This window comes from Zalophus californianus, chromosome 13, assembly GCF_009762305.2.
Source record: "Zalophus californianus isolate mZalCal1 chromosome 13, mZalCal1.pri.v2, whole genome shotgun sequence".
Classification (NCBI taxonomy): Eukaryota; Metazoa; Chordata; class Mammalia; order Carnivora; family Otariidae; genus Zalophus; species Zalophus californianus.
In genome coordinates this window covers 86613460-86620285 of record NC_045607.1, presented here as the reverse complement: position 1 = coordinate 86620285, position 6826 = coordinate 86613460, and positions in this window count along the sequence as shown.

Here is a 6826-nt window from a genome sequence, read left to right as displayed (position 1 = left end):
CCCCCTACCCTCCTCCCCTCTAGAACCCTCAGTTTGTTTCTCAGAGTCCATCATCTCTCATGGTTCCTCTCTCCCTCCGACATACTCCCCTTCATTCTTCCCCTCCTGCTATCTTCTTCTTTTTCTTTTTTCTTAACATATGTCACATTATTTGTTTCAGAAGTACAGATCTGTGATTCAACAGTCTTGCACAATTCACAGCGCTCACCATAGCACATACCCTCCCCAATGCCTACCACCCAGCCACACAATCCCTCCCACCCCCCACCACTCCAGCAACACTCAGTTTATTTCCTGAGATTAAGAATTCCTCATATCAGTGAGGTCATATGATACATGTCTTTCTGACTGACTTTTTTCACTCAGCATAACACCCTCCAGTTCCATCCACGTCATTGCAAATGGCAAGATCTCATTCCTTTTGATGGCTGCATAATATTCCATTGTGGATATATACCACCTCTTCTTTATCCATTCATCTGTCGATGGACATCTTGGCTCTTTCCACAGTTTGGCTATTGTGGACATTGCTGCTATAAACATTAGGGTGCACGTACCCCTTCGGATCCCTATATTTGTATCTTTGTGGTAAATACCCAGTAGTGCAATTGCTGGATCGTGTGGTAGCTCTATTTTCAACTATTTGAGGAACCTCCATACTGTTTTCCAGAGTGGTTGCCCCAGCTTGCATTCCCACCAACAGTGTAGGAGGGTTCCCCTTTCTCCACATCCCTGCCAACATCTGTCCTTTCCTGACTTGTTCATTTTAGCCATTCTGACTGGTGTGAGGTGGTATCTCATGGAGGTTTTGATTTGGATTTCCCTGATGCCGAGCGACGTTGAGCACTTTTTCATGGGTCTGTTGGCCATTTGGACGTCTTCTTTGGAAAAATGTCTGTTCATGTCTTCTGCTCATTTCTTGATTGGATTATTTGTTCTTTGGGTGTTGGGTTTGATAAGTTCTTTATAGATTTTGGATACTAGCCCTTTATCTGATATGTCATTTACAAATATTTTCTCCCATTCTGTCGGTTGTCGTTTGGTTTTGTGGACTGTTTCTTTTGCTGTGCAAAAGCTTTTTATCGTGATGAAATCCCAGTAGTTCATTTTTGCCCTTGCTTCCCTTGCCTTTGGCGATGTTCCTAGGAAGAAGTTGCTGCGGGTGAGGTCGAAGAGGTTGCTACCTGTGTTCTCCTTTAGGATTTTGATGGACTCCTGTCTCACGTTTAGGTCTTTCAACCATTTGGAGTCTATTTTTGTGTGAGGTGTAGGGAAATGGTCCAGTTTCATTCTTCTGCATGTAGCTGTCCAATTTTCCCAACACCATTTGTGGAAGAGACTTTTTTCCGTTGGACATTCTTTCCTGCTTTGTCGAAGATGAGTTGACCATAGAGTTGAGGGTCCATTTCTGGGCTCTCGATTCTGTTCCATTGATCTATGTGTCTGTTTTTGTGCCAGTACCGTACTGTCTTGATGATGACAGCTTTGTAATAGAGCTGGAAGTCCGGAATTGTGATGCCGCCAGCTTTGCTTTGCTTTTTCAACATTCCTCTGGCTATTCGGGGTCTCTTCTGGTTCCATACAAATTTTAGGATTATTTGTTCCATTTCTTTGAAAAAGGTGGATGGTATTTTGATGGGGATTGCATTGAATGTGTAGATTGCTCTAGGTAGCACTGACATCTTCACAAAGTTTGTTCTTCCAATCCATGAGCATGGAACGTTTTTCCATTTCTTTGTGTCTTCTTCAATTTCTTTCATGAGTATTTTATAGTTTTCTGAGTACAGATCCTTTGCCTCTTTGGTTAAATTTATTCCTAGGTACCTTATGTTTTTGGGTGCAATTCTAAAGGGGATCGACTCCTTGATTTGTCTCTCTTCGTCTTGTTGTTGGTGTATAGGAATGCCACTGATTTCTGTGCATGGATTTTATATCCTGCTACTTTACTGAATTCCTGTATGAGTTCTAGCAGTTTTGGGGTGGAGTCTTTTGGGTTTTCCACATGCAGTATCATATCATCTGCAAAGAGTGAGAGTTTGACTACTTCTTTGCCGATTTGGATGCCTTTGATTTCTTTTTGTTGTCTGATTGCTGTGGCTAGGACTTCTAATACTATGTTGAATAGCCGTGGTGAGAGTGGACATCCCTGCCGCGTTCCTGACCTTAGGGGAAAGGCTCTCAGCTTTTCCCCATTGAGAATGATATTGGCTGTAGGTTTTTCATAGATGGCTTTTATGATATTGAGGTGTGTACCCTCTATCCCTATACTCTGAAGAGTTTTGATCAAGAAAGGAGGCTGTACTTCGTCAAATGCTTTTTCTGCATCTATTGAGAGGATCATAGGATTCTTGTTCTTTCTTTTGTTAATGTATTGTATCACGTTGATTGGTTTGCAGATGTTGAACCAGTCTTGCAGCCCAGGGATAAATCTCACTTGGTCGTGGTGAATAATCCTTTTAATGTACCGTTGGATCCTATTGGCTAGTATTTTGGTGAGAATTTTTGCATCCATGTTCATCCAGGATATTGGTCTGTAATTCTCCTTTCTGATGGGGTCTTTGTCTGGTTTTGGGATCAAGGTAATGGTGGCCTCATAAAATGAGTTTGGAAGTTTTCCTTCCACTTCTATTTTTTGGAACCGTTTCAGGAGAATAGGTATTAATTCTTCTTTAAGTGTCTGATAGAATTCCCCTGGGAAGCCATCTGGCCCTGGGCTTTTGTTTGTCGTGAGATTTTTGATGACTACTTCAATTTCCTTAGTGGTTATAGGTCTGTTCAGGATTTCTATTTCTTCCTGGTTCAATTTTGGTAGTTGATACATCTCTAGGAATGCACCCATTTCTTCCAGGTTATCTAATTTGCTGGCATAGAGTTGCTCATAATATGTTCTTATAATTGTTTGTATTTCTTTGGTGTTGGTTGTGATCTCTCCTCTTTCATTCATGATTTTGTGGATTTGGGTCATTTCTCTTTTCTTTTTGATCAGTCTGGCCAGGGGTTTATCAATCTTGTTAATTCTTTCAAAGAACCAGCTCCTAGTTTCGTTGTTCTGTTCTACTGTTCTTTTGGTTTGTATTTCATTGATTTCTGCTCTGATCTTTATGATTTCTCTTCTCCTGCTGGGTTTAGGCTTTATTTGCTGTTCTTTCTCTAGCTTCTTTAGGTGTAGGTTTAGGTTGTGTATTTGAGACCTTTCTTGTTTCTTGAGAAAGGCTTGTATTGCTATATACTTTCCTCTCAGGACTGCCTTGGCTGTATCCCAAAGATTTTGAACTGTTGTGTTTTCATTTTCATTGGTTTCCATAAATTTTTTTAATTCTTCTTTAATTTACTGGTTGACCCTTTCATTCCTTAGTAGGATGCTCCTTAGCCTCCATGTATTTGAGTTCTTTCCGACTTTCCTCTTGTGATTGAGTTCTAGTTTCAAAGCATTGTGGTCTGAAAATATGCAGGGAATGATCCCAATCTTTTCGTACCGGTTGAGACCTGATTTGTGACCTAGGATGTGATCAATTCTGGAGAATGTTCCATGGGCACTAGAGAAGAATGTGTATTCTGTTGCTTTGGGATGGAATGTTCTGAATATGTCTGTGAAGTCCATTTGGTCCAGTCTGTCATTTAAAGTCTTTATTTCCTTGTTGATCTTTTGCTTCGATGATCTGTCCATTTCAGTCAGGGAGGTGTTAAAGTCCCCCACTATTACTGTATTGTTGTCGATGGGTTTCTTTACTTTTGTTATTAATTGCCTTATATAATTGGCTGCTCCCATGTTAGGGGCATAGATACTTACAATTGTTAGATCTTCTTGTTGGATAGGATTTTTAAGTTTAAGTAGGATATAGTGTCCTTCCTCATCTCTTATTACAGTCTTTGTTTTAAAATCTAATTTGTCTGTTGTAAGGATTGCCACCCCAGCTTTCTTTTGGTGTCCATTAGCATGGTAAATGGTTTTCCACCCCCTCACTTTCAATCTGGGGGTGTCTTTGGGTCTAAAATGAGTCTCTTGCAGACAGCATATTGATGGGTCTTGTTTTTTAATCCAATCTGATAGCCTGTGTCTTTTGATTGGGGCATTGAGCCTATTTACATTCAGGGTAACTATTGAAAGATATGAATTTAGTGCCATTGTATTGCCTGTAAGGTGACTGTTACTGTATATTGTCTGTGTTCCTTTCTGATCTATGCTGCTTTTAGGCTCTCTCTTTGCTTAGAGGACCCCTTTCAATATTTCTTGGAGGGCTGGTTTCATGTTTGCAAATTCCTTTAGTTTTTGTTTGTCCTGGAAGCTTTTTATCTCTCCTTCTATTTTCAATGACAGCCTAGCTGGATATAGTATTCTTGGCTGCATATTTTTCTCGTTTAGTGCTCTGAAGATCTCATGCCAGTCCTTTCTGGCCTCCCAGGTCTCTGTGGATAGGTCTGTTGCCAATCTAATATTTCTACCATTGTAGGTTACATATCTCTTCTCCCAAGCTACTTTCAGGATTTTCTCTTTGTCTCTGAGACTCGTAAGTTTTACTATTAGATGTCGGGGTGTTGACCTGTTTTTATTGATTTTGAGAGGGGTTCTCTGTGCCTCCTGATTTTTGATGCCTGTTTTCTTCCTCACATTAGGGAAGTTCTCTGCTATTATTTGCTCCAATATACTTTCTGCCCCCCTCTCTCTTTCTTCTTCTTCTGGGATCCCAAATATTCTAATGTTGTTTTGTCTTATTGTATCGCTTATCTCTCGAATTCTGCCCTCGTGATCCTGTAGTTGTTTCTCTCTCTTTTTCTCAGCCTCTTTATTTTCCATCATTTGGTCTTCTATATCACTGATTCTCTCTTCTGCCTCCTTTATCCTAGCAGTTATTGCCCCCATTTTTGATTGCACCTCCTGAATAGCCTTTTTGATTTCGACTTGGTTAGATTTTAGTTCTTTTATTTCTCCAGAAAGAGTTTCTCTAATAACTTCCATGCTTTTCTCAAGCCCAGCTAGTATCTTTAAAGTCATGATTCTGAACTCTAGGTCCGACATCGTACTAATGTCCGTATTGAGTAGGTCCCTGGCTGACGGTACTACCTCTTGTTCTTTTTGCTGAGGTGATTTTTTTCGTCTTGTCATTTTGTCCAGAGGAGAATAGATGAATGAAAGAACAAAATGCTAACAGGTTAACAACGTCCCCAGGAAATATACTCTATACAAATCAGAAAAGACCTGAAACCAAGGTAAAAGAAAGGGAAAGAAAGAAAAAAGAAAGAGAAAAAAAAAAAACAAAAAGAAAAAGATAAAAAGAAAAACAGAACAATACAAAAAATAAAACAGAATATGATCAAATATGATCAGGCTAGTGCATAGATCAGTGCCACACCCTAGATTTGGGGCATATTTTGGTCTGTTATCAAAAAGGGCCTCCTAAAATTTTAAAGGAATAAAGACTTATATATGTACAAAATAAGGGTTGATACAATGAAGGGATGGCAGTTGACTGTAAAGATGAAAATTATAAAAGATTTTATAAAAGGAATTGATAAGATAAGAAGTTGTTTGAAAAAAGAAAGAAGAAGATTTTTTAAAAAAGAGGAAAAAAAGGGAGAGAATGTAATCAGGCAGGAGACTAGAACAAAGCCATACACTAGTGATTTAGGGTATATTTGGATCTGTTAGAAGAAACTGTACCTCAAAATTGTAAAGAGAGAACTTATATATATATATGCCAAAAATAAGGGTAACTACTATGAAGGGATAAAATATGACTCTAAAAATGAAAAATAAAAAAATTTTTTTTAAAAAGGGATTGATAAGATATTGGTTGAAAAAGGGAAACAGAAAAATTAAAAAAACAGTTAAAAAATTAACTTTGAAAAACTAATGAATCATGGTAAAAAAGCCATGAATTCTATGTGCAGTATTCCCCTAGTGCTGGAGTTCTCCAGGTCTCCTTGATCGGTAAACTTGGTCTTGGCTTGCTGGTTGTTCGCGCTGATCTTCTGGGGGAGGGGCCTGTTGCCGTGGTTCCCAAATATCTTTGCCGGAGGCGGAATTGCCCCGCCCTTCTCAGTCCGGGCTAAGCAAGCTGCTCGGGTTTGCTCTCAGGAGCTTTTGTTCCCTGCAAGCTCTTGGTACGGCTTTGTAGGACCAGGGTGAAAATGGTGGCCTCCCAAACTCTACCTGGAGGAGCTGAGAACTCGGGGCCCCGCTCCTCAGTGCGCCCCCAGAGAAAAGCAGTCACTCCTGTGTCCCCGGTCTCCGGCCGCACTCCGTGCTCACCCGGCCTGTGACCGAGCGTTTCTATCTCTGGCACCCGACCCCGTGTGGAGTCTCCAAACCCAGCAGATCCCTGCGGTGCGCTCCCGCGCCGCTCCTCCCGGGGGAGGAAGGGGAGTCTCCCCGGCTCTGCTGCTTGTTGGGTCCCTGCTGGAGGAGCAGTGGCCCGACTGGGCCGCGGATCACAGTTTATGGCCACCCCGAGCTGAGAGCCCGCGCCTCGGCTCCGTCTCTGCAGCCAGCTTCCCCGCTCCGATCCCTGGAAGCTGTGCCGCACTCAGGCACCCCCAGTCTTTCTGTGACCCCGAGGGTCCTGAGACCACACTGTCCCGCGAGGGTTCCACCCCCCGCTTAGCCACTGGAGCGACGTCCCTCTGCGGAGGCGACTTCTAAAAGGTCCGATTTTGTGCTCCGCGGCTCTAGCACTTGCCAGAAGCGGCCGACGGAGGCCCCCTCCCCCGCCGTCTATCCTCCCGAATATTGCCTCGGATTCACTTCTCCGCACGTCCCACCTTCCAGTAAGTGGTTGCTTCTCTGTTCAGAGAGTTGTTGCTACTCTCCTCTTCGATCTCCTGTTGA